The sequence below is a fragment of the Leptodactylus fuscus genome, chromosome 10 (assembly GCF_031893055.1).
Source record: "Leptodactylus fuscus isolate aLepFus1 chromosome 10, aLepFus1.hap2, whole genome shotgun sequence".
NCBI classification, from domain to species: domain Eukaryota; kingdom Metazoa; phylum Chordata; class Amphibia; order Anura; family Leptodactylidae; genus Leptodactylus; species Leptodactylus fuscus.
This window is the reverse complement of record NC_134274.1, coordinates 65,886,728-65,914,484: the sequence shown is the minus strand read 5'-3', so window position 1 is coordinate 65,914,484 and position 27,757 is coordinate 65,886,728. Positions and strand designations below refer to the sequence as shown.

The following is a 27,757-nucleotide window of genomic DNA, read 5'->3' as shown; positions in this document are numbered from 1 at the left end:
ATTTCAAACGATTTCAAAGCAATCAATTCTTTGCTTTGAAACAAAAAGAAGAATTTAAATACTGGAGAATAATTCTAAGGGCTAGTTCACACGTGAAGAGACGCGGTGAGCCACGTCTCTCTCTTGTCAAAACCCGCCTGTCGCGGCTTAACCCTCTGCTGTCGGCTCAAATGAATGAGCCGACATAGGAGGGAGCTGCCGGGGGCGGAAGCCACGCGGCTGAGCCTGCGCGGTTTTCGTCTGAAGAAAGGACATGTCCTTTCTTTTTTCCGCTAGTGGCAGCCCGCCGCTAGCGGAGAAAAGAAGCCCGGCGGAGCCTGCGCGGTTTTCGTCTGAAGAAAGGACATGTCCTTTCTTTTCTCCGCTAGTGGCAGCCCGCCGCTAGCGGAGAAAAGAAGCCCGGCGGTCTCCATAGACCACCATTATAAGGGGAGGTTTTGGACGCGAAATCCGCTGTCAAAAACCTCCCCTTATACTCACGTGTGAACTAGCCCTAAAAGATATAGGGTGGAGCAAATTGACAAGCACAGTGATATCTCGGCAATCGAGGTCCCGATTCACAAGGGCAAATCACACACAGTTTGGATTTTGGTGACCTTATTAGTTCTATATGTTTGGTGGAATTTAGACAACATATTCTTTTCGACATACTGAGTAAGGTCAATAGCAGAAGTTATTGTCCTTGGTCTCAATATGCAAATGAGCTTTTTTGAACATTGAGGGTATTGCCATTTATCCCTTTGGACCAATAATAATGCCTTTATTACTCCACAGAGTATGTCAATAGCTGAAGTTATTGTTCTTGGTCTCAATATGCAAATGAGCTTTTTGTAACACTGATTTTATTAACACGCACCTCCTTAGACCAATGACAATGGCTTCAATAGGCCATATGGTAATTTCAGTAGCAGATGTTAATGTTCTTGGTCTCAGTATGGAAATAAGCATTACAAAGATATGAGAGCATTGCCATTTACTTCTTTGGACAAAGGACAATGCCTTCATTACTCCATGGCAGTGCCGCACCTCCCATGAGGCGACCTGAAGCGACCGCTTCGGGCGGCGCTGTGCTAGGGCCCCAGGGAGGGCGGCATTTTTGCTGACCTAAGTCAGTCCAGGACAAGCTGTTACCCATTAGTTACCCATTAGACATTGACCATTAATCTACATCATGGAGTATGTCCTCTGAACCCCACCTGACAGAACGGTTAGGGTCACCTGAGTCAAAGCTGCGTGAGATTGTGAATCGGTGACTACGTTGCCATGATATCACTGTGCTTGTCAAATTGAAATTGAGCTCGGGGGGGAAGGCGGCTTTCTGACGTCTGCATCAGGCGTCAGAAACAAATGGTTCACCCCTGCTCCGTGGAACTCATTTTCAGCAAGGGAGTCGAACATTCAGAAGGGGAAAACACACACAGTTTGGATTGTGGTGACCCTAACCTTTTTATCGGTCGAGTGGAGTTCAGACGACACACTCCTTTTAAAAGGAGCTATGATTTAGATTTATCTTCAAAATTACATGGATACCTGTTACTTTTGGCTCTTTCTAGGATTTGTGTGCTGTATTTTTTATGCTTTATTGGCACTTTTTGGTTGTTAATTTGATATTCTTTCTTTATAGCACTGTTTACCAGGATTAAACCCACCTGGTTAGACTGTAGTGGCATTGGTTCCCATGTCTCCCCACACTTCATGCATCTTGGGGTTCATCGTATTATCACTCTGGCATGTGCAGTAATAGTTCCTGACCTACTCCTGTATCAGAGGGTAGACCCCACCACCCCATCCCCTTGTCCTATATCATGCTTTTTTGCAGCATAAAGCATTACTCCCATGTGTAAGATCATTTGCATATAATGATAGAGGCTTTAACTCCCCGCAACAATGACGTAAGGCCTTCTTACACTTCGACAAATTGCAACTAGACATAAATAGTATCCAGGAACCATATTTGTCTGCTACCTTCATCCCTAAATTCTTTCGCTCTCACTACACTCTTCTAGGTCATACACCTAATAAGTCTAAAAGCAGAGTGGTAACTATTTTCTACGCAAGCTCATTCTTATACATGTTGACTCTATCTCTGTGGACCCCCAGGAATCATGCCACCTATCACCTATGATAACCTGGATTTCTGTGCAGATTGTAATTTTTCATTTAACTGAATTTTTCCAATACAGCAAAGGCTCAATATTACTCAGGCCATTAACAGGGCTGCCCATAGGCCTCTATGCTTAAGCCCCTATCAGGGGAACAATTGAAGCTGCCACATTTAAAATGCTGGCCAATATATTGAACGCTTGCCAGTGGTTAAATACTGTAGAACAATTATGCGAACCAGTGGGTGGGATGCAGGCCCCAGTCATGTGACGTCAGGGACCTCACAGTAGTAGGCTGAAGCCTGCCAGGAGCGTGGAAAGGAAAGTAACACAATTTTTTATGTTCGCTTACCTCTCCCAGGCCTCTGATCATTATACTCGGGGGTCTGAAAAGACACGAGTATAATAATAGCGTTTGTGGGGCCCATGGCGTTACTTACAGGATCGGTAAGTAAATAGGGCCCATTACAGCCTATTAAGAAAAAAAAAACGTAGCGGTCTATGACTGGTCCACACAGTCATACACCTTAACGCTCCCCTCTGTCACCAAAATGAGATTCCAGTATAACCTGCAGAACCAAATAACACCCTCCAGCTATTTTTATTCCCCTGTTTTCACCTGGTTTATCTCTGGAGGATTTTACTCCATGAAGATGTGACAAATTTAGGATTCTTAACAATTTTCTCCATGATAAACATGTCAGAATATTTAATTTGCATTTTCTACAGTTTCAAGCGCAAACTAAAGACGCATCTTTTCAGACAGGCCTATCACAATTTCTAACGTAAACCCTTCCGTACTATAATTAGAATCCCCAAAATTTAATCCTCCTCTATCCCCGCTCCCACATTACCCCACATGATATGATGCCACTTCAGGCTAACTTTATAGGTCCAAACTCCATCCACATGTTAAAGGACACCACTAGTGACGGCTCATAAAGTTTTATGTTTGTGTAATGACAGTCACCTCTATTACAAAAGTGTCTGACCACTGTATAAGCAATACCACCCCTGCTACCTCTTGTGTCACCCCTTCTACCTCATAGGGTGCATTCACACTACGGAACGCCGGCGTGTATCACAGCCGTACACGCCGGCGTTACAGCAGGGCTGCCGGACACTTCCCATTCATTTCTATGGGAGCCGGCATGCAAGCGCTCCCCATAGAAATGAATGGACTGCTTTTTTCCATTCATTTCTATGGGGAGTGCTCGCATGCCGGCTCCCATAGAAATGAATGGGAAGTGTCCGGCAGCCCTGCTGTAACGCCGGCGTGTACGGCTGTGATACACGCCGGCGTTCCGTAGTGTGAATGCACCCATAGATTGTAAGCTCTTGTGAGCAGGGCCCTCAGTCCCATTGTGTGAAATGACTTTCTTTGTAATGCATCTTTCTGTCTTTATTTGAATCCTACAAATTGTACAGCGCTGCGGAATATGTTGGCGCTATATAAATAAAATGTATTATTATTATTTGCACCAACTTACCTCTTCGAGGTGAGACCTTCCAATCCTATCAGATTTTTCACTTTTTCCAAGCATTTACACCCACCTGGATTATCAGACCACTAATTTTGAAAGATTTTGTTTATATAGGGCCACGGATAGAGGTGCACTTTCTTTTATTTACAATCAGCTGAACTCTCCGCCATCTAAGCTTAAATTAGAACTTTCTTGACTGCTTGGAAGAGTGATTTGGAGACAACGATAACAATGTTGTTACATATTTATTAGCAAAGGAAGCTTGTAGATCACCTTAATGGAACCCTCTCTAGAAATACTAGACAGGCCTTATCTGGTTCCATCTAGACTACACCTCATCTACTCGGAGGTCTCTGCTCTATCCTTCCATGGCTGCCAGGTAGTGAGGTGGCTAGCATGGTGGCAATCTACTTCAGGCCTGCAGTTTACAAAACACTGAAACCACAGACAGATGTCTGCTTGTCGGCACAGGTGGGCATGTCACAGCATCACGCCGCCTGCGTGAAGACATAGACATCCTGTGCATGGACACAGATACGACGATGGCTCCATTCATCAAAGGATCGCAGGTAGGAGAGTATAACTTTTTGTTTTATATACCACAGTTGTTATTTTAACAGGGGTCGTAATTATAACTATAAAGGAGGATTTATTAGGGGCATTATGACGATGGAAGGGTCATTTATATAAGGGCTATTAAGGGCATTATGAATACAAGAGGGAGAGGTTATTTATATAAGGGGCCATTGGGGGCATCATTTTTACAAGGGGTCATAAGGGGACATTATGAACATAAGGGGTTGGTTATTTATATAAGGGGTGCAGTATGTATGTCAGGAGGAATCAGGAACATAATATGTGGGTTCAATTAACTTACTTTAGGTGGCACTTTGGATTTATTAAGGCTACAGCCCCACTTGGAGGGCCGCAGAAAAAAAGTGCTATATCTATGAGGAAGATATATATATATATATATATATATATATATATATATATATATATATATATATATATATAGGTATAATTGATGTGCTGCAATTTCCAAAACTGCAATAGTTTTGGATATCACAGAATATCCACTGTGCAAATTCTTCTGCGTTATGTGGAAAAGAAGTGTGGCAAAAATTTGTGACAAGAACTGTAGGAACTGTAAAACGACAATTTTTTTTTTCGTGGCGTTTCCCCGACTTTTGGTCGGGCCTTAAATGGGTAGTACTAGCAAAATTGGACAAACCCTTTCATTTTTAAATTAGCTGGGGGCAGTGAAAACTTTTTAAAAAAATGCATATTCAGCTGTCCTCGATGCTCCCGTGTCCCCCGGCGTGTCCCGGTTCTACTGCTTCAGCGGCTCCTCACTGTTCTCTTCCTAGGTTCCGCTGAAGTTACTGGTCACATGACCACTGAAACCATTCAGTGGCCTCAGGAAAAGACCTGTCACAGGTAGTGACAGTACATGCCCTTTGCTTATTGGCCTCAGTGGTTACGTGACCAATGAAGCCAATCAGTTGCTTCAGTGGAACCCCAGAACCCGTTGAGCAGAAGGACTGGAACATGCTGGAAGGACACCGGAGCATAGGGGACATGTGAGTATGATTTTTTATATATATATTTTTCACTCCCCCTGGCTGATTTAAAAGTTAAAGGCATTGTCCATTTTGTCCATAACCCCTTACATTAATTCCATCTATAGTATAAACTATAGTAACCCCTTACAGGACCATAAAAAATTGTTAATTTAGACATAGCCTAATTCTCTATTACTACAACAGCTGTAGCTGAGGCCTATTTCAGACCCACTCTGGACCACTTTGAGAAATGACGACAATGAATGACAAATGATCTGAAAACAAAGATTGTTCAACATAGTTGTTCAGGGGAAGGATACAAAAAGTTGTCTCAGAGATTTAACCTGTCAGTTTCCACTGTGAGGAACATAGTAAGGAAATGGAAGACCACAGGGACAGTTCTTGTTAAGCCCAGAAGTGGCAGGCCAAGAAAAATATCAGAAAGGCAGAGAAGAAGAATGGTGAGAACAGTCAAGGACAATCCACAGACCACCTCCAAAGAGCTGCAGCATCATCTTGCTACAGATGGTGTCACTGTGCATCGGTCAACTATACAGCGCACTTTGCACAAATAGAAGCTGTATGGGAGAGTGATGAGAAAGAAGCCGTTTCTGCACGTACGCCACAAATAGAGTTGCCTGAGGTATGAAAAAGCACATTTGGACAAGGCAGCTTCATTTTGGAAACAAAAATTGAGTTGTTTGGTTATAAAAAAAGGCGTTATGCATGGCGTCCAAAAAGAAACAGCATTCCAAGAAAAACACATGCTACCCACTGTAAAATTTGGTGGAGGTTCCATCATGCTTTGGGGCTGTGTGGCCAATGCCGGCATCGGGAATCTTGTTAAAGTTGAGGGTCGCATGGATTCCACTCAGTATCAGCAGATTCTTGAGAATAATGTTCAAGAATCAGTGACGAAGTTGAAGTTACGCCGGGGATGGATATTTCAGCAAGACAATGATCCAAAACACCGCTCCAAATCCTCAGGCATTCATGCAGAGGAACAATTACAATGTTCTGGAATGGCCATCCCAGTCCCCAGACCTGAATATCATTGAACATCTGTGGGATGATTTGAAGCGGGCTGTCCATGCTCGGCGACCATCTAACTTAACTGAACTTGAATTGTTTGTCCAAAATACCTTTATCCAGGATCCAGGAACTGATTAAAAGCTACAGGAAGCGACTAGAGGCTGTTATCTTTGCAAAAGGAGGATGTACTAAATATTAATGTCACTTTTCTGTTGAGGTGCCCATACTTTTGCACCGGTCAAATTTTGGTTTAATGCATATTGCGCATTTTCTGTTAGTACAATAAACCTCATTTCAATCCTGAAATATTACTGTGTCCATCAGTTATTAGATATATCAAACTGAAATGGCTGTTGCAAATACCAAAATATTTAGAACTAAAAATGATTAAGATTAATAGGGGTGCCCAAACTTTTTCATAGGACTGTATATATATATATATATATATATATATATATATATACATCTATTATGCCCCACAGCGGCCCTTGCAGCCTATATTATGCCCCACAATGGCACAATAGACTATGGGGCATAATAGAGGTTGCAGGGGGGCCGCTGTGGGGCATAATAGAGGTTACAGGGGCCACATTGGACCCTTCAAGCTCTATTATTATACTCAGGGGTCTTTTCAGACACCCGAGTATAATATTCGGAGCCCCAGGGGAGATGAGAGAACATAATAAACACTGTTACTCACGTCTCGGGGATCCAATGTTAAAGAAGATCTTTCATGAGTTTGGGAAAAGGCAGTTCTATATCCCGCTGGAAAGCTGACATTGCACTGAATTCAGCGCACTGTCGGCTTTGCAGCGGTATATAGAACTGCCTTTGCCCAAACCCATGAAAGGTCCTCTTTAATCCTAGCAGGCTTCGGGCCTATATGGTACTGCTAGCACAGGCTTTGGGCCTATATGGTAATATACCAGACCATGTGACGTCTGGGCATTACCATATAGGCCCAAAGCCAGCTAGGATTAACATAGGATCCCGGAGAGGTAAGTAACATTGTTTATTATGTTCCCTCACCTCCCCTGGGGCTCCGATTATTATACTCGGGGGTCTGAAAAGACCCCTGAGTATAATAATAGCGGCAGTGGGATCGCGGCCTGGCCCGGGCCTATTCACTGCCGGCCTCCGTGGCCTATAGTACAAGGGGAAGCGGGGGCAGCAGTGATCAGGTCTGGGGAGGTTGGTAAATAGGCCGTAGGGGCCTATTATAAAACAAAATTTTTTTTTATTATACTTACCGATCACGCTGCTGCTGCTCCTGCTGCCTCCGTGATCCTCTTCTCTCAGCAGACGTCTACATATCAGTGTAGGCGGCGTGATGACGCCGTCTACGACGATACGTAGACGTCTGAACCAGCGCACGGAGAGCAGCAGCTCTCCTGTGGTAGCGCAAAGAAAAAAAAATTAAAAATCACCCGGGCTGCTTCCCCCATTAGAGGTGCGGCACTGGGACCAGCTCGCCCGGCCCTGGATCCGCCCCGATTAACTCTTTATATGGCCTGTGATCCCCGTGGCTGGCTTCAGTGGCATTTTCCCATTGACTGCAAAACAAGTGTGTTGGTGGATGTGGTGCAAGCAATCTAAGTCCTTAAGAGTCCATTCACATGGAGGAAAATGGTGTGGAATTTCAGCGCTGAAAAAAAGCCTCCCATTGACTTCAATGGTTTCTGCTAGCTTTTTATTCTGCTAGCGGATTCAGCGTCCAAATTCTAGCCAAAAAACTCCATGTGAACTGACCCTTAGGGTCGGTTTTAAGGGTCAGTTCACACTAGCTTATGTGTCCCGTCCGGAAGGAGTCCGCATGAGGACCCCCCTGGACGGAATACAAGCGCAACTACAAGCGCTGTGCTGTTAAAGCGCATGGACTCCATAGACTACAGTACAACGGGGTCTGTGTGCTTAGCGCACATGAATCATTCGTGTGGGCAGGACGCGGCAAGCACACGGACCCCGTTATAGTCTATGGAGTCCGTGCGCTTTAACTGCACAGCGCTTGCGCTTGTATGCCGTCCAGGGGGGCTCCTCATGCGGACTCCTTCCGGACAGAACACATAAGAGTGTGAACTGAGCATAAGAGAAGGTTTATTTTGTTTTACTTTGGGGGGGAATTAACCTAAAAATGAAAATATATAAATATATGAAAATAAATAAACACATTAGGTGTCTGCGTCTGAAAATGCGCAAACTATAAAAATATTTTGTAAAAAAAATATATGGTGAACACTATAGTGATTAAAAAAAAAATCAAAATAGCTGAATCACAATTTATTTTCACTGTATTGCCCCCCCACACACACACACACACACAAAAATAAATAAATAAATAAATATAAAATAAATAAATATAGGTAACAAGTGACCAAAATTTTGGACATGCATTAAAATGGTATAAATAAATACTGGCATAAGTGGTATGAAGATAAAGATGGTCTGTGAATTGTTTGTGTTTTTCAAACAAAAGCTCTGTATAAATTCTATATACAATATGTGCCAAATACCTGATTATTGCTATGTTCTCCATCTATATAAAATCAGTATATTTATTATATATAATTGTTCAATTATAAAGAATGTATGACTGTGCTTAGTAGACCTGGTATACATACATAAGTTTATTTTTTTAGCATTGTTATTATATATTTCAAAAGTTATTTCAAGTTATATATAAAAATAAAAGATATAGTGATATATAAAAAGCTTAAAATGTATGAAATAAATAAAGAAAAGATTTCTGCGCTAGCCGGGACTCGAACCCGGGTCGCAAGAATGGGAATCTTGCATGATACCCCTACACTACTAGCGCTGACTGGTATTGATGGTTTCTGTTTTAGCACTAGAACATACTTATGTGTTTTAGCACTAGAACATACTTAGTGTTGATAGAATAAAAGCAAGGCAGAGATATGTGAATAACCCACTGATTAACTAGTAACACTGCTGCTAACAGTCAGTATGGAATACAATACTACAGCTATAATACAGGCTTTTGGAGCATGCTAGCAACGATTGCTATCGAAATGCATGCAAAGGGTTTAAATTCGATAAGAACACATGTAAATAGAAGATACATTATTATAACATGAAATAAAATGAAAAAACGTAAAAAGTAACTCATAGGCCCCAGCGAGATTTGAACTCGCGACCCCTGGTTTACAAGACCAGTGCTCTAACCCCTGAGCTATGGAGCCATGCATGTACGAGGAAGCAGATTTTTGTTGTGCTATCATAAAGCCTACAAGGTAACCGGCCTGTGTGAGTGTGGCCAGATCTGCTAATGCTGGAGATTGTCCCACTCGGGTAAGCAGTACAGAGGCTGCCGTAAATGTCTATTATAGTGCCGTAAATGCAGGGCGTTCATATGGCGGCTGCTCGTGTTATTGAGCGCTGGTTTACAATGGTTAGAAATTTCTTTACAAGTAATGAAGCCACATTGACTGAGTCTCCATAGGTGACTGACTTGTTCCATGCAAATGGGGAAAAGGGCGTTTTTGTTTTCTTTATGTTTATTTTTTATAATTTTGAATGAAAAATGAGGGGGTACAAACAGTTGGGATCCCCTATGTTCACACGGCGGAAAACGAAGAGGAATTGCGCTCCATTTTCTGCTACCGACATTCTTGCTCGCGGTCGGCTGCCACCAGTTGTTGATGCAGGGCATCAGCATTCTATTGTGGTTTTCAGGTCCAGATAAATCGGCCTAATCCATGGCTGAATCCGTGGCAAGATCGAGCAGGGCGTTTCTTTTTTCCGCATCCTGCTGCGATCTTTGCCTCCCATTGAAAACAATGGGAGGTGGATTCCAGGAGGAATCTGCCCCAGATTTAGCAGTTAAAAAACGCCCCAAAACCGCAGTAAATTTCACCGTGTGAACATACCCTTAGATGCCATGGTTACTACTCACCATGACATCTAAGGGCCCCTTCACACGGAGGATACGCTGGCGTATGCCGGCTCCCATAGAAAGCAATGGGACCTGTTTTAAACGCTGCTGATTCGGAACGTTTACACAGTCAAAATCAACCAGCGTATCCTCCATGTGAAGGGGCCCTAAGGGAGCGTATATCACATTGAAAGCAATAGGTAAAAAAGCCTCCCATTGATTTCAATGGGGAGCGCGCGTATGCCGGCACCCATAGAAATTAATGGGATCTGTTTTAACGCCACTCATTCTGAACGAGTTTACGTTCAAAATGAGCGGAGCGTTTACTCCGTGTGAAGACTCCCTAAGGCTTATTCACGTCTACAATGAACAATTCGTCACAGAGACCTTTGAAAAGTGCTGCAAGTCTGACTTTTTCGTCCAGCAGTTTGTGTTTGAATGGAAAAGAATGAATGGACACCCGACGGGTCCCATTAAAGTCAATTGGTCACTGTTAATGCACGCAATTTTTAATGGTTTGTGTGTTCATTGTTCTGGTCCTCTGATGGACCAGAACAACGGACACATTGGCACAGATGTGGACATAGGGTAAGGGGTTAAGCAGGGGTGCACCTCTAATCAGGCAAAGAGATGTGATTGCCTCTGGCGGTACTATTGGAGGGGCGGCTTTTTTACTTTTTTTTTTTTTTATCCTAAACCAGCCCAAGATAGGTCACTGAAAACAAAGCCGAGTGGGACTTGGGCTGGGCTGGCTTAGGAGATCTCTGCACCTCGGCGCTGGTGACGACGCTATGACGTCATTGCGCCTCCTGTGCTGAGACGCAGACGTTTTGTTCCCAGGTGAAGCAGAGGCAGCAGCTCCATCAAGGGATTGCAGGTAGGTGAGGATAACTTTTTTTAAATAGGCTATTACCTGCTGGACTTATCCCAGGTAACGGGCCCTATTTACTTACCTATCCCCGCTCCTGCTGCTTTCCCTTCTACTATAGGACGCAGAAGGGGGGAGCCAAAGTGGCTGTGAGCAAGAGTCGGAAGAGGTAAGTGAGGCTGCGGGTCCACAAACCCCAACAAATAATAATATTTTTATACTTTGGGGTCTTTTCATACCCCAGAGTATAATGATCAGAGACCCAGAGGAGGTGAAGAAACATAAAAAACAGTGTTACTCACATCTCTTGGATCCAGTGTTACGCCCAGAAGGCTTCTAGCCTTTATAGTGATGTCCCAGATGTCATGTGGGCCAGGCCAACGTCATTATGCATTGCAACGCAGACTTGGCCCAAGTGATGTCTGTGCTGATGCTGACGAAGGCTGAAAGCTGCAGGGAGTGTGCTGGAGCCCAGGATAGGTAAGTAACAGTGGTTTTTATGTTTCTCACCTTCCCGCATCTCCGATCATTATACTCTTGGGTCTGAAAAGACCCCAGAATATAATAATTGTTCATAGGTGGGCCACTATGGGGCATAATAGAGTGTGCAGCAGCCACTGTGGGCATAATATAGTGTACAAGGGCTGCTGTGGGGTATAATGGAATGTGGGGAAAGTGAAAAAAAACCTACTCACCTGTCGCTTGTGCTCTAATGTCTCCCACCGTGGTCTGGTTCTGCTGCTCCAGTGTTTTTTTCTGGCGGATGTCCCCACCGCATATGATGACTGAGGTCACTGACATAGGACGTCACAGTGCTGTGGTGAAGAAAACACCGGAGCAGCAGGTCTGGAACATACTGGAAGACACTGGAGAACCTTCCCCAGTCTCATTTTAAAAAGTTGTTATCCTGGACAACCCCTTTAAGGTGGCAGTTAGGCTTTAAAAAAGGGACTTTGCAGCTCATTTTTACTGACACACTATCCTTAAGATAGATCATAAATAAGAGATTAGTAGATCTTCCCCCCCAAAATCAGCAGTTTAAAGGCACCATGGCGCCTGTTTATATCATATGCTGTCTGTTCATAGAGACCATGGGTAAAAAATATGCAAATCTATTCTCCAGGATGTAATTAGGAGAACAGTGAACTCTGTATGCCGCCCTCTAGAGGGCAACATCCTTAACATCATGCATGACTCAGTTAAAAAGTCTACTATCGATTTAATTGCCAAATTAGTATTTCTATTCCAAAAGGAACAGATTCCCAGCTATGGACAGCGCTGTTTCGGCCTTTTGGGCCTCCTCAGCATAGCACGGGGATACTGATTTGGCAGAGTGAGAGACTATAGACCAGGGCCCTGACCATAGAGACCATGTGATGTAATTCCAATCTTGTCACATGGACGTATGTATAGGAGAAGGCTGTAGGTATATTACATCACCACTATGAGATGAATTACACTATATAAACAGAGAAGCGGTCACAGCGCTTACCCAAGTACCACGATTCATTCACACAACTGACCAGTGGGGCTTCCAGGTTTTTGAGCCCCACTGATTATTTTATTAATGACCTGGCAAAACTTTTAATTAGGAGACCTAAGGGGCATTATTTCTAAGGGGCACTATTTATACAGGGTACGCATGAGGCATTAATAATAAGGGGCGCTATTTATACAGGGTACACACTGACATTATTATAATATAGATGCACTTGGGGTATTATTCATTATAGGGGTGGTTATATTATATATTTTATAATTGGGGTAGAAGCAGAATGGGGTCTTTGTATAGGTGAGGACAATATGGTTTGGGTGCCTCAAAAAGTGAAGAGACAAAGATGTTTGTGTTGCAAACTTTACAGAGACAAGTCACAGCTGGAAGAAGTGGTCATGGCAGTCCAAAGGGAAGAGACGGGAAATGTGAAGTTAGAGACGTCACCTGTAAGTCACAAAATGTTACTGCACTGTATTGATCTAAATGATAGAGGATAAATACCTGATTGATGGGGGGCTGTTTTGCTAAGGGCTCGTTCACATCTGCGTTGCCCTCTCCGTTGTGCAGGTTTCCGTTTCCTGCATAAAACAGAGCAGGATACGGAAACCTGCAGGAGACTTTCTCACCCATTCATTTGAATGGGTGAGAAAGCTGTCTGACCGTGAGCGGCAGTGAGCGTTTTGCGCTCTCCGCCGCGAAACCGGGTTTTATAATCCGGACACAGAGTCAGACATGCAGTACTCTGTGTCCGGATTAAAAAATCCGGTTTTGCAGCGGAGAGCATAAAACGCTCACTGCCGCTCACGGCCGGACACGGTCTGTGCTTTGCGTCTTCTGGCATGCAGAAGACGGAAAGCACAGAACGGAAGGCTGAACGCAGGTGTGAACCTAGCGTTAGACTCCCAAGGGGCCTGAGAATATTTTTTTCCCCCCACTGGGTGGGAATTTAGTCTGACCGCAGTCAGACTGAGTATAGGTATGTTATTTGGTGGATGGACGAACCCTCTCATTCACTTCGATGGGAGTGCGAAAGATAGCCAAAGTACAGTACTCCTATTAAAGAGGACCTTTCATCAGATCGGGCACATGCAGTTTTATATACTGCTGGAAAACTGACAGTGCGCTGAATTCAGCGCACTGTCGGCTTTCCCGATCTGTGCCCGGTGTAAAGCGCTGTCGGTCCCGGTACCGTAGTGCTTTAGTGTCAGAAGGGCGTTTCTGACAGTTAACCAGGAACGTCCTGCCTCGCGGCGCCTATCGCGCTGTACTGTGGAGCGGGGAGTAACACCCTCTGCTCACACAGCTCGTCCATAGATGAGTATTATCAGGAGCGGGAGGGGGAGTTCCTCCCCGCTCCACAGTACAGTGCGATAGGCGCCGCGAGGCAGAAGGACGTTCCTGGCTAAGTGTCAGAAACGCCCTTCTGACTGTAAAGCCCTACGGTACCGGGACCGATAGCGCTTTACACCGGGCACAGATCGGGAAAGCCGACAGTGCGCTGCATTCAGCGCACTGTCAGCTTTCCAGCAGTATATAAAACTGCCTGTGCCCGATCTGATGAAAGGTCCTCTTTAAAGAGAATGGGGGCCATGTGGTCCATCCATCGAGCTGAAGATGTGTGAAATTATTTTCATTGTTGATGCCGCAGTGTTGATCTCTAACACTGAATGAATAACAGTAAGAAGAATTCTTAAAAACTGTTTTATAACTTTGTGTATATTGTTTTTTTTTTTTTTTTTTTTTTTGGGGGGGGGGTATTTCTATAGTCCACCTCAGGCAGCAAAGAGGCTAAGTTCACCACTGAGGTTAAGTGCCTGAGAATGTCGGAAGGCTCCATTCACATCACATTTTTTACATCCAATTAATAGATCCATTGAATGATTACAAACAACAGAAGCAAAAAATGGTCACAAATGGATGGCCATCCACTCACATAGACATCATTGTAAAAAAAAAAAAACTTACTTTGTATCAGTCAGAAAAAGCTGATACAAATGGATCTTTTTATTTCACATTGATCTCTATGTAAATAGATGGCTATCGAAAGATTGTGTATGACAATCTGTTTTCCCTTAGCCCAAATAGCAGCACAACTGGGGTAATCCTGCCCCTATGAGCTGTTAGGACAGGTGGAATATTTAATTACCAAACAGCAATCAACCCCTATAAGAGGTCGGAGGACCAACTCCCCTTTGTGTTAGTAACAAGTAAAGGTTTTTGACATATATTTAACAGGAGTAATATGAAATAGTACAAAAAAATGGTACAAATACAGCATAGGGAGGGAGCCTTGTGCTGCTGTTTGGGCTAAGGGAAAACAGATTGTCATTCACATTTTTTCGTTCCCCCTACGCCCAACAGCAGCACAACTGGGGATTTAGCAAGTATCGCTTTACCCTAGGGCGGGTGATTTTGGCAAGCTGATGCCAATACTGAGTGTCCAAATGCTGTGGACTCCCTTGTTCGCCACTCAAGTCTATAATGTTTGGCGAACGTTAGCTGAGAACTCCAAGAAGCCGCTGCACATATCTGTTCCAAGGAAAGAGAACGTCTCTCGGCCCACGATGTTGCTACTGCTCGGGTAGCATGGGCACGGATAAGGTCTGGCACTGGGAGATCCTGAGAACGTAGGGCGCAGATAATGGCTTCTCTAATCCATCTTGATAGAGTTGGTTTGGATGCTTTGGTACCTTTAGTGTGGCCAGACACATTGATCAGCAAATTCTCCGATTTCCGAAAGGGCGCAGTACGCTCTAGATAAATCTGCAACGCTCTCACCAAGTCCAACTTGTGCATCCTCTCCTCCCACTCAGAGGTGGAAGAGGAAAAAAAGGCTGGTAAGACGATTGCCTGGTTGATATTCTGAGGCGTGGGTACCTTTGGCAAGAATCCTGGGACGAACCTCAGTTGTACTCTGTCTGGAAAGAAGGTTATGAATGGCTCCGAGGCCGCTAAGGCCTGAAGTTCACCGACCCTCTTGGCGGAGGTTATTGCCAACAGGAAAGTTATCTTGTATGCTAGGTACTTCAAATCCACCTCAGATAGGGGCTCAAAGGGGGGCACACAGAGCCCATGTAAAACTGCGGCTAGGTCCCAACTAGGGACAGGCGGCTGCACTTGAGGACGAAGTCTAGTAGCCCCTCTTAGAAATTGCTTAATCAGAGGATCTAGTGCTAATCGGGTTTCTAGGAGAGCGGACAGAGCTGAGAATTGGACCTTCAAGGTAGCAGGTGCTAGCCCTTTCTCCAGGCCATCTTGTAGGAATTCCAAGACTGCATTCCTATTAGGGTCGCGCTGGTTACTTGAACACCAGTTCTGGAAAATTCGGGCGACCCTCCAGTAGCTCTGGTTAGTTGACTCCGCTCTTGAGTGCGCCAAAGTTCTTAGCACTCCCTGGGATAATCCTCTTTCGCCAGCTAAAGGCTGGCTGACCTCCAGGCAGTGAGGTTGAATCTGTTCAGGCCTTGACAGGGCCGACTGTTCCGGATTACCAGATTTTCCACTGGTGGAAGCCTCCAGGTGTTCCTCCGTCTCATGAGAGTGAAGACGGTGAACCATGCCCTTTGTGACCAGAATGGCGTGCTCCTTGCCAAGCTCTGGTCCTGCCTGAGTTTCGTCAATACCTTCCGAACTCTCCGTAGAGGAGGATAAACGCCTTTCTGTTTGAACCTCTCTGGTATTGATAGGGCATACAGCGCCAGAGGATTGTCTTCCCGGACTGGGGAGCAGTGCTCCTCTATTGCGGCGCTGTTTGAGGTGGCCATCAGTTCCACCTGGGGAGACTTCATCTTTTGGTAAGATAGTGGAAAGCACCCTGGTCTGGGGATGACCTGGCTGAGGTCGTCCGTAATCTGGTGAGTCAGTCCCACAGACTGTCTAAGTAACCTGAAATTTGAACCGCTGGCCGCTGGGAGATTTCTAGATCTGAGTAGACGAGGATCCTGGCGTCTCGTCTCGTAAGGTGGGGAAGGCTCTGATCTTCCATCCGTGACGACTGTAATAGGCTGTGTTCAGGTTGTCCATCCTGCTCCTGGTCCTCTGTTCCCGAGAACGTGGGGTCCACGTCTGAAGTTTCACTTGAGCTCTGGTAGTCTCTCGCCAGCTGGGTAAGCGCGTTCTCTTCAGGTAACGCCAGGTGCTTTGTACCAGGGTCTCCCCCAGATGAGCTCCCCCGGACAGGGAGGCATCTGTGGTCAACAGGGTCTAGGTAAACCTGACCGAGGACCTGCCATCGTGAAGATGGGTCTGCCGGGCTTGTAATGGCCGGGCACTGATGGTTTACTGGATAGACTTTTTTAGTCCCTAGGGACAGTGATTCTAGACTCGCAGCTTCTTGACGTAGAGAAGGTGCCTCCAGGTAAGAGAGTCTATGGTGAATCCCCGGAACTGGATTCGATTTGATGGAATCACAAATAATCCTAACGGGTCTTTGGCTACAGTCTGAATGTGCCTGAGGTAGCCTTCCTTGATCCCGGCTTTGAGAAGCCCTCTGCCCAGTTAAAGGGCTCCCCAGCCTTACTAGGGGTCTGGGGGAAGACCCATGGATACTACTCCCCTGGAAGTAGGGGGGGCTGAAGTTCTGCCGTCTGGGAGGGTGGAAACTTGATGACAAGGACTTCCATCTAGGTATTCGTCCCCTTGATATAAGGTCCTGGACCGAGCTACGGGAGATTCTGCGAGTATACCTGGCCTGAAGGTCTCTCAGAGAAACCGCATCCCGTGGAGGAAACGGTCTAGGTAGAAGACGATGAACCTGAGTCCTTCGCCCAAGATCCTGGGTACCAAGATACCCGGAGGGAGATCCTTCTGGTCGGGCACTCACAAATGAAGTTGTTTGGGGCCCTAAAAAGGGCAAGATGTTATCTCGGTCAGTGGAGTCTCGATGACATACTGAGCGACTCCGGGACCTTTGCGCCGGGGCCCTAGATGGAGGACGGGACCGTCTTCTCCCAAGATGGCAGACCACTGACTGGTCAGGGATCCTTCTTTCGGTCGCGGGAAGTACCGCGTCCTCTGCCCTGGGGAGCGGAGCGACCACGCCCCCTGAAGCCTCTGGTGGAGGAACCTCGACCCCGAAAGGCGTTTCTTTTCCTCTCTGGCGGCTGCGGCAGATTTTTAGTTTTAGTGTCCGCCAGATCCTCCATGATCTTGTACAGGGCTTTGCCAAAAAGCCTACCTGGCTCAAAGGGCAGTATACAAAGCCCTAGTCTGGAGGCGTTGTCCACCCTCCACGGTTTGATCCACAACGGTCGCCTGGCCACAGTGGTGAGGGCCATAGATTTAGAGGCGAGCTTCAATTGCGTCCTGGAGGATTCAGCCAAGTGGTCCACCAACAAGTTAATGTCGGTCATAGCCGACAGGAGGTCGTCCCGGTGGACCCCCGTGTCTATATCCCTAGCAAGAGATGACAATTCGGCCTGCAGGCCAGCGACCACCTCATTTGCCGATATGGCCACGGAGGCCTGAGAAGAGGCGACAGAATATGCCCGCCTCAAGGACCCCTCTACACGGCGGTCCAACGGGTCATGCAGGCTTGACCCGTCTTCGGCAGGAAGGACAGTTCGGCGGGATAATTTTGCCACCGCCACGTCAACCTTGGGTGGTGGCCCCCAGGCCCCCTGCTGAGACTCCGACATTGGGAAGAGAGCCCTGAACCTAGCGGAAGGTGTGAATGCTCTCTCAGGATGCCTCCACTCTCCTTCCATTACCTGGACCAGGTCTGAATTGGTCTTAAAGGACTTCGCCCTACTGCTTGGCCCTTCCCCAGCCTCCGATCACTTGATCTGAGGACTCTGAAAAGTCTGCCCATCTTATCGAGGGGAAATACTTCTTTCTCCACCTCAACAGGGTCCTCCTCAGAGGACTCAACCTCCCCAATGTGAAGCCTCTCCAGAGGCGGGAGGGAGGGCTCAGATGCCTCTAGCCGGGGCCTTTTGGCGAGGTGGGAAATGGTCTCATCCATTCTCTTCATGGAATGGGACACAAAGTCCTTTACCCAGGAGACCATTTCTCTAATGGGGGTAGCCTCAGAGGGAGGAGCTCTGCATCCCTGGCAGTACCTGTACTCACAGGCATCAGGGAGGGGGATCTTACACCGGGCGCAAGCCAAATGTCTCCTCTTCGCTGTGGTCTTCCTCCGAGGGAGGGTCGAGGAGGATGAGGAGGACATTCTACAAGAAGAGAGAAAGAGACAAGCACCCAACAAAAAAGAGTAGCGTAAAAATTCGGACCTCCTAGGTTGCAGCCCCAGCCCCTCTCCCCTCCACCGACCTTGATAATAAGAACTGGATGTTCCAACTTTTGGAGATTTCAATCCTGAGGCAGCAGCACTCAGAAGTACCTGTAACTGGAGCGACAGTTACCATCTTGTGGTGGAGGGTGGTTTAAATAGGCGGGCTGGTGGAGGGACAGGGGGTAGAGCCACGCCCCCCTCATTCAGGTCTGACTTTCTTCCCCCTGTGTGCTAAAAATAACTCACCCCCCCCCTCCCCGAGCACGGGGGGGGGGGGGGGGGGAACATTGCCAGCAGTAATTTTACCTGCTGTTTTCCTGAGTCATTCGCCGCCGCGGCCCCTAACACGGGTCGCACGGCCTGCGCATGGTGGGAAGCAGTCCCCGGCTCGGGCGGAACCCGGGAACCAGAAACTAGTTCCCAGATCCCGCCGGCAGACGAAAGTTCCTACCTGCCGGCTCCTGCAATAGACAGACGTCCGGAATGCTGCCGACTCACGCTTCAGCGAGGGACCTGGACCGGAGCAGGGAGTGAGACCTCATCAAGAACCACGCAGCACGGTACAATCTAGGGGGGGGGGAGAGGGCACCCCTATAGGAGGCCGGAGCACCTCTCCCCCATCCACCTGTCCTGTCCCACAGGACAGAAAAAAACACAAAGGGGAGTTGGTCCTCCGACCTCTTATAGGGGTTGATTGCTGTTAGGTAATTAAATATTCCACCTGCCCTAACAGCTCATAGGGGCAGGATTACCCCAGTTGTGCTGCTGTTGGGCGTAGGGGGAACCATTGGTATCTGCTAAACGAATGTAAACAACATGATGTGAATGACCCTTATCTATGATCTCATGCACTGCAGCAGAATTTATGGCATAAATTGCATGAGCTGCTGATTTTACCCGTATTGTGAAGCGAGGCTGATACCAGCATCACATCTGCATTGTCTGGTTCTGTTGGGGGCCCCAACCAATTGAGAGGTGGACCACAAAAAACAGTGGTTACACACAGAGCCCAACAAACCCCATTGACTATAATGGGTCCGTCCGGTGTTCGTCAATTTTAAACTGAAACCGGCGGAAGAAAAAGTTGTCGGAGAAGCCATTATATTCCTTTTGTAATACTGCAAGGTAATCCATAGTTCCTTTTTTTTAAAGAAAATCTGATGTTTTACCTCTCTCCTTCGCCACTTCTATTCCCAATAATAATAATAATAACTATTTATATAGCGCCAACCTATTCCGTAAGCACTTTACAAATCAGAGGACACATGAACAGACAATATGAGACAATTCAATGTGACAAAGAAATAAACATATCAAACAATAGGAGTGAGGACCCTGCTCGCAAGAGCTTACAATCTATGAGGAGATAGGGCAGCCATTCTCAACCTGTGGGTTGCGACCCCGGCGGGGGTCGAACGACCAAAACACAGGGGTCGCCTAAAGCCATCGGAAAATACATATTTCCGATGGCTTTAGCCGCTGAGAAGCCGCGCTACCTTTAGCAGCAGGGTAGATCCTAGTGGGCTGAAGGACCTGTGATGACGTCGGGACCATGTGATCGGACTCTGGTGTGGGCGGAGCTATTCAGTACAGTGCCGAGTTACACAGGAAGAGAAGGCTGCAGTGAATGGAGGCTGGAAGGTAAGATGGAGAGAAGAGACAGCATGTGTAAGCAAGAGGGGGGGTGGAGGGGATGCAGGCTGTGTGTGAGTATGATAGGGGAGTTCAGGCTGTGTGTGAGTATGATAGGGGGGTTCAGGCTGTGTGTGAGCATGATAGCGGGGTTCAGGCTGTGTGTGAGCAAGATGGGGGGTGTTTCAGGCTGTGTGTGAGAATAATAGTGGGGTTCAGGCTGTGTGAGCAAGCTGGGGGAAAAGGGCTTCAGCATATCTACCAACCGTCCCGATTTCCGCGGGACATTCACAATTTCGGTGACGTGTCCCGTGGTCCCGGTTGGAGGGAGGTATGTCCCGTTTTCAACTCAGATCTGCGTCCGGAGGAGCAAATCAGGTGTCCGCTCACCTGGCTTGGTTGTGTTAAACACAACAACCAATGGACGTAGTAGTCAAAAAACAGTAGAAAACTGGGAGGCAGCTGCTGATGTCAGTCACAGGGACGTCTAAATGAGGCCGAAGAAAGGACCAGCCTTGCGGAGGACAGGCGGGAAATCAGCGCTCACCAAATTTTGATAAATGGAAGTCAACTTTATTAGGCACCACGCGTTCCGGGCACACAGCCCTTTTTCAAGTGCAATATTGATCCTGCCGCTATGGACAGATTCCTTTCTTCTACCTAACCTATCTGTGGGCTGGGTTGAAATAATGTGTTCTGCTGACAGACTTCCTTTAAACAAAATTTGTAGCATCAATGAATTCCCCTATGCTAGATAACTACTGAGATACCAGCTAGAATCAGCCACAGCAAGTAGCTGGAGGAGATTCTCAATAAACCATGATTAAGTAGGATGCTTCATATTATGTTCTGCTCCACATCTCACTGTAGTTCTTTGTATGTCCCATGCTGATTATATTTGTAGTTCAGATCTTACCCTCAATTTTTCTTTCTATTTTTGCTATCCTATTGTCTTAGATTTTGTAATGAAGACATGGGCAATGTATATATTCCTATGGTACTAATTTATATTAGGAATACAGATGAGGAAAATGATTTGGCATACATTGATTTTGTTTCCCAAATTTGGCAAAATTCCCAAAAGCTTTGGATCTCAGTGACGATATAAATAACAGAACACAGAGGCGAGCATATGACTTCAGGCAGTCGCCTGGGGACCTTCTTGCATGCAACTCTCCCTGATCCATAGCTATACATATTGCTGTCATTTTGACCTAATGTCTTGGTGCTAAAGAGCTTGAAAGTGGTTAGATGCATTTTTAGGTGTCAAATCAAATCTGGCAACAGGTTAGATTTCAAGAAAGGTACAAAATAAAAAAATACATAATTGTAAAAAGAATCTAGTACTAGTGTCCAGTGCCTTCTTTCATTTTAAAACAATTATATGTGTGAAGAAAGCCTACATTGCCAAACAAGGTCAGAGCATAGTGTCAACAAATATTTTATGTATTCCACAATACATACTGTAGTAGTAAACATGCATGCTCAGACAAGTCAAACATGCATGTACAAAAAAGAGGCTTGGTCAAGTGAGTGTTAGTTGGTTGATATTTTATGTGTATGGCCAGGTTACAACTGTAGCTATAAAATGAATGTGGATTCATTATGAGAATTCCTATAGTTGTTGTGGTGGCATTGTTGCTCTGTCATTTCCAGAGACCCCTGGCAGTGAAAGGGTTAAGACAAACACTGCATGCAGAAGAAAATATCAGACCCTCTCTCAGTGAAAAAGTGAACATAATTTAGATGATAGATGAAAGGTACTGTATGTGTACCCAGATGAACAACTAATGAAAAGAAATTTTTGTGAAAGTACACTAAAATATAACTTTTAATAAATATCGCTAAAAGTCAAATTTGGCTAAAAAATGAACAGCCAGTATAGATAGGGCGAGAGGGTATTTGGCCAGAAACTACTGTGTGGTGTATAATTAATGTAGATGAAACTTTGCACAGGAAATCCTATTGTTTGACACCGCCCATAGGCTTTAGTTAGGAATCCGTGCATACACACCGTTACCGTACCAGATGGTGGCAGGGCAATTACATTCACACACAAAGCTAGCTAAGACCAGTGCAAGACTGGACAAACCACTAGCTAGCCACTAAACTGGAGGGTATATTTTCACCCCGTAATCTAACTCTGGCCGAAAACACACACACAATGCAGACAGTCACAAATTAAGTGACCCCACGCACAATCACATATAAGATTTTCGGTCTAAAAGCCTGACACTTTTCAAAAGCCAGTTCATCAGAGGCAACAAATGGACCAGAACCAGGCAACAGTGATGGTCTGAAGCCTGGATTATAGAGCGTGACATTCCCTGCAGCCGGTCGGCTATGATACTGAGCCGCAACTACGCCGCCAAAGACCGGGATATATAAAGCCCCGGCCACGCCCCTAGCATCACGCGTCATCAGGGGAGCGCCCAATCGCTATGCGTGCCTCTCCCCAAATGGAGCCACTAAATGTGGCCACATATTGTGGGGAGAGGCACTCAGTGAAAAAGTGGGAAAAACCGTGGCAGAAACACTTCGCTGTTATTCTGGTAGTGCTTTTCACAGAAGGTCTGCAAACTTGTCTGCATACACTGTTACGCGATCTTTTGTGACTTGCTTATAAGAATCCTGAGACTAATTAAAAAAAAAAAAAAAAAACTATTTTCCACAAATTTTGAGGTTGGTTGAAATTGTGGTGTTTTTTTTTAATGTTTGCAATGGATGTACAAGAAAAAGGAAAAAAAAAGTATTTGTGTTTTTTCCCTATTTTTATTGAATGTCATATGCAAATGTTTTTCATTTCTAGAAACTGTATTCATTATACCTTGTGTTTTACTACACTTAATAAAACTTTCTTGAATTTTAAAATGTGCATTTCTATAATAGCATCAACCTGAAGAAGATGCAGGTGGCGCTGGAGTGCTGTTTGAGCCCCGGGTCCCGAGTATCTACAGAACGGCAGCACAGAGAAGACATCTAAATGTAGAAGAAGAATAGCCTTTCTTAAGGCTATTCTGACGTGGAAGTTAGAAAAAAAGGGATTCTAATGATAGGTTCCCTTTAAAGTGAATGTTTTATACAAAAAAATGCAAATAAATATATATTAATTGCGAAAAGTGGAAACCAAACAAAAAGTTATATGCACCAAATCTCTTTAAAAATAAGAGGTTAACATGTGCAGAGGAAAAATATCTTTGTATCGTGTTAGCCAGTGAATATGAAATATAAAACATTTTTTTGAGGAGTCTTCAGTAGTTGATACCTTTTTTAATGGCTATGTTAGGGAATTGCTAGATGACAATTCCATAGAAGCTGTTGTAGAACCATAGAGGAAGGGGCACAAGGGACAGTGAGCCCTAAGCTGAAGCCCCCCACTGTCCCTTCCTATTGCCAGGCCCTATCCTATGTAATAGGCGGCAACTCGAAGACGATCCTTTCCTATATATATGACACACAAAGTGCAGACAAGACAAACAACAACAAAGGGAGGTCAGCTAGCCAGGGTTCAGTAACAGTCAATCAATGCAGTGCCAAATCGAAGTCCAAAAGAATAGTCAGTAGGGAAAGCCAGAGGTCAAGAATTAGAATACAAGTAAATAAACAGCAAGAGAAGCCAGCAAGCACGAGGCAATAACAGGCACCAGTGTGAATGCGAGGAAAGACTAAATAGGGGAGATGAACCCGCTCTGGACATGACAGGAAGGCAAGCTGTCAATCACAGGGCCAGACAAAATGTAACCACTTAATGGACAGAGGAAACAAGGGCAGAAGACGGGTGTGGTGCAAATTCAATTACAGAACTAGAGCAGTGTTCACACAGTGCAACTAAAAACTCTAAGCAAATTATCAAACTGCACACGCCTCCTGCACCGCAGCATGCGAGCACAGGGTGGCGCAGAGACCCGAACAGGCAGAGATGTTACAGGCTAACTAAAAATGATGACATATTGCGAGCTTTCATGACTACTAAAAAGGTCCCTTCTTCAGGCTGATATAACACAATATCTGAAGGCAAAACACATTTATATAGGAATAGAGTGTTAGATGCACAATTGATGGAAAGGAGTACATGCAAATAAACAGGTCAAAAAACATATATATCAGTTCACAGGAAGGTTCTCTGAGTTCCTTTGATCAGTCACGTGGTGTCTAGTTGTTGTAAAACCACATAAAACCCTGTGACTGGTTTAACCCTCTTTGGAGTGTGTCAAAGGTCATCATTAGCTAGTATTCACACACACACACCGATCTTTTTTGCTTTTGAAATTTCCTCTTAAAACCAGGATCTTCATATCATTGCTGATATTATGATTTTGATTGCAGAAGTGTTTTGGCACAGGGAGGTCAATTCTCTGCTTTTAGAACCAAATTAACAGGGCCATGAGAATACTAAGATCAGATTTATTAAAATACAATACCAAACAGGAAAACAATCGGGTGCCCCGGTCATCACATACAACCCACATCTGAAGATGCTGAGAGGAATCACACGCAAACTACATCCACTATTTCAAAAAGACGACCGTCTAAAATCCATATTTCCAGACCTCCCTCTCCTGTGCTATAGACAGCCACCAAATATCAGGAATATGGTGATTAGCAGCTCACTGTCACCTCCAACTAACATTTCCGTGCAGATAGAAAAAGTGCAAAACCTGCCCGCACATACAGTGACCACAGATAAAATTAAAAAAAAAACAACTCTGATGAGGACTACAAGATCCCAGGTACCTTCACCTGCAGCACGCCTAATGTGGTGTATTTAATAATGTGTACCAAGGGTCCTGGGGTCCTGTATGTACCATAGGAGAGACAGGACAGACACTCAGAATACGGATGAACTCACACTGACATACAATTGGAGAGCAGAGAACTGACCTCCCTGTGCCAAAACACTTCTGCAATCACAATCATAATATCATCAATGATATGAAGATCCTGGTTTTAAGAGGAAATTTCAAAAGCAAAAAAGATCGGTGTGTATGTAAATACAAGCTAATGATTACCTTTGACACACTCCAAAGAGGGTTAAATCAGCCACAGGGTTTTATGTGGTTTTACAACAACTAGACACCAAGTGACTGATCAAAGGAATTACATCCTGGAGAATAGATTTGCATATTTTTACCCAGAAACCCTAGCGGAGCAGGAATGACTTGTAAGTCTCCGTACGCCTATGTAGGCACACACTCTCCCTAATGTGTATGATTATCCCCTGACCCTGGTCTATAGTCTCTCACTCTGCCAAATTAGTATCCCTGCGCTATGCTGACGACGTCCAAAAGACCGAAACAGCGATGTTCATAGCTGGGAATCTGTTCCTTTTGGAATAGAAATACTAATTTGGCAATAAACCCCGCATCATGACAGTAGGCTTATTAACTGAGTCATGCATGATGTTAAGGGGGCTGCCCCTAGAGGGCAGCATACAGAGGCACTGTTCTCCTAATTACATCCTGGAGAATAGATTTGCATATTTTTTACCCAAAGGAACTCAGAGAACCTTCCTGTGAACTTGAACTGTTTATTTACATGTACTGCTTTCCATCAATTGTACATCTAACACTCTATTCATGTATAAATGTGCTTGCCTTCGGATATTGTGTTATACTAGCCTGATGAAGGGACCTTTTCAGTAGTCCTGAAAGCTCGCAATATGTCATCATTTTTAGTTAGCCATTAAAAAGTTATCAATTACTGAAGATTCCTCAAAAAAATGTTTTATATTACATGTGCAGAGTTCTTTCTTATCACTAAGATCTATACCTTCATGTACACATCTTTATAAAATCACCAGACCTGTAATGAGCAAAAATCTACTTTGAAGCTAGAAATATTTAAAAAAGTATAATCCTATAAAAAGTAAGGATTACACACTGTTGAAAGCAAGTGCACCACTAAGATTTTGATATTGTTCACTAATATGTTAAAACTTTTATACCGCACCTAGCAAAGTGGGACTTTGATACCAAAATATGACTTTCTTGAGATTGCACAGCATACCGTATATAAAAACACAACAATACAGTGTTGGCCAAAAGTATTGGCACCCCTGGAATTCTGTCAGATAATACTCATTTTCTTCCAGAAAATGATTGCAAGCACAAACTCTTTGGTAATATCTTCATTTATTTTGCTTGCGATGAAAAAACACAAAAGAGAATGAAAAAAAAGGTCAAATCATTGATCATTTTACACAAAACTCCAAAAATGGGTCGGGCAAAAGTATTGGCCCCCTCAGCCTAATACTTGGTAGCACAACCTTTACACAAAATAACTGCGAACAACCGCTTCCAGTAACCATCAATGAGTTTCTTACAAGGCTCTGCTGGAATTTTAGACCATTCTTCTTTGGCAAACTGCTCCAGGTCCCTGAGATTTGAAGGGTGCCTTCTCCAAACTGCCATTTTGAGATCTCTCCACAGGTGTTCTATGGGATTCAGGTCTGGACTCATTGCTGGCCACTTTAGAAGTCTCCAGTGCTTTCTCTCAAATCATTTTCTAGTGCTTTTTGAAGTGTGTTTTGGGTCACATTGGATAGACACAGGAACACTCAGGTCTTTGGAGATGGACTTATAGCCTTGAGATTGCTCATGCTTCCTCACAATTTTGCTTCTCAAGTCCTCAGACAGTTCTTTGGTCTTCTTTCTTTTCTCCATGCTCAATGTGGTACACACAAAGACACAGGACAGAGGTTGAGTCCACTTTAATCCATTTCAACTGGCTGCAAGTGTGATTTAGTTATTGCCACCACCTGTTAGGTGCCTCAGGTAAGTAACAGGTGCTGTAAATTACACAAATTAGAGAAGCATCACATGATTTTTCAAATAGTGCCAATACTTTTGTCCACTCCCTTTTTTATGTTTGGTGTGGTATTATATCCAATTTGGCTTTTTGACAGTTCTTTTTGTGGTAATACCAAAGAATTTGTGATTGCAATCATTTTCTGGAAGAAAGTATTAACTGACAGAATTGCAGGGGTGCCAATACTTTTGGCCAACACTGTATATGTCATATATACATATTAAGTAGTGTTTTTAATGTTTATGTCCCTTTGTGTCTTTCTTGTGGTTTAATAAAATATATGATTTTTTCTGTGGTTGCTTCTCGATTTTATTTTTATATTTCTCGATTATATTTGTTTTTATATTTCAGTTCAATTTCTGTTTGGCACACATGGCGCATCTCTGGTATTATTATGAATTGCCCGCCTTTCAAATTATTTTTAGTGGCGTTTTTTGCCAACGCACGTATGATATAAATGAGTAAGCTTTGTATACTTTGGCAGGATATATTTCTCCAAGTGAGAAAAACCAGTAACACTAGTCTTGCACAACACTGGAATCCGTACACACAATCAAAGACCAGCAGCTTTGTCACAATGGAGCTTTGTCTTGATCAATAAAGTTGCATTCATTGAAGTTTTCAGCAAGGCGAGGTCCCAAGTTACGT

General features: G+C 44.7%; 2 non-coding genes across 2 annotated transcripts; both read right to left on the bottom strand.

Moving 5' to 3' along the window:
• Positions 1–8,927: 8,927 nt before the first annotated feature.
• On the bottom strand, positions 8,928–8,998 carry TRNAG-CCC (transfer RNA glycine (anticodon CCC)). Its single transcript has one exon. It is a non-coding gene; the product is annotated as a tRNA-Gly (tRNA).
• Positions 8,999–9,310: 312 nt separating this feature from the next.
• TRNAT-UGU (transfer RNA threonine (anticodon UGU)) lies at positions 9,311–9,383 on the bottom strand. Its single transcript has one exon. It is a non-coding gene; the product is annotated as a tRNA-Thr (tRNA).
• Positions 9,384–27,757: the final 18,374 nt, after the last annotated feature.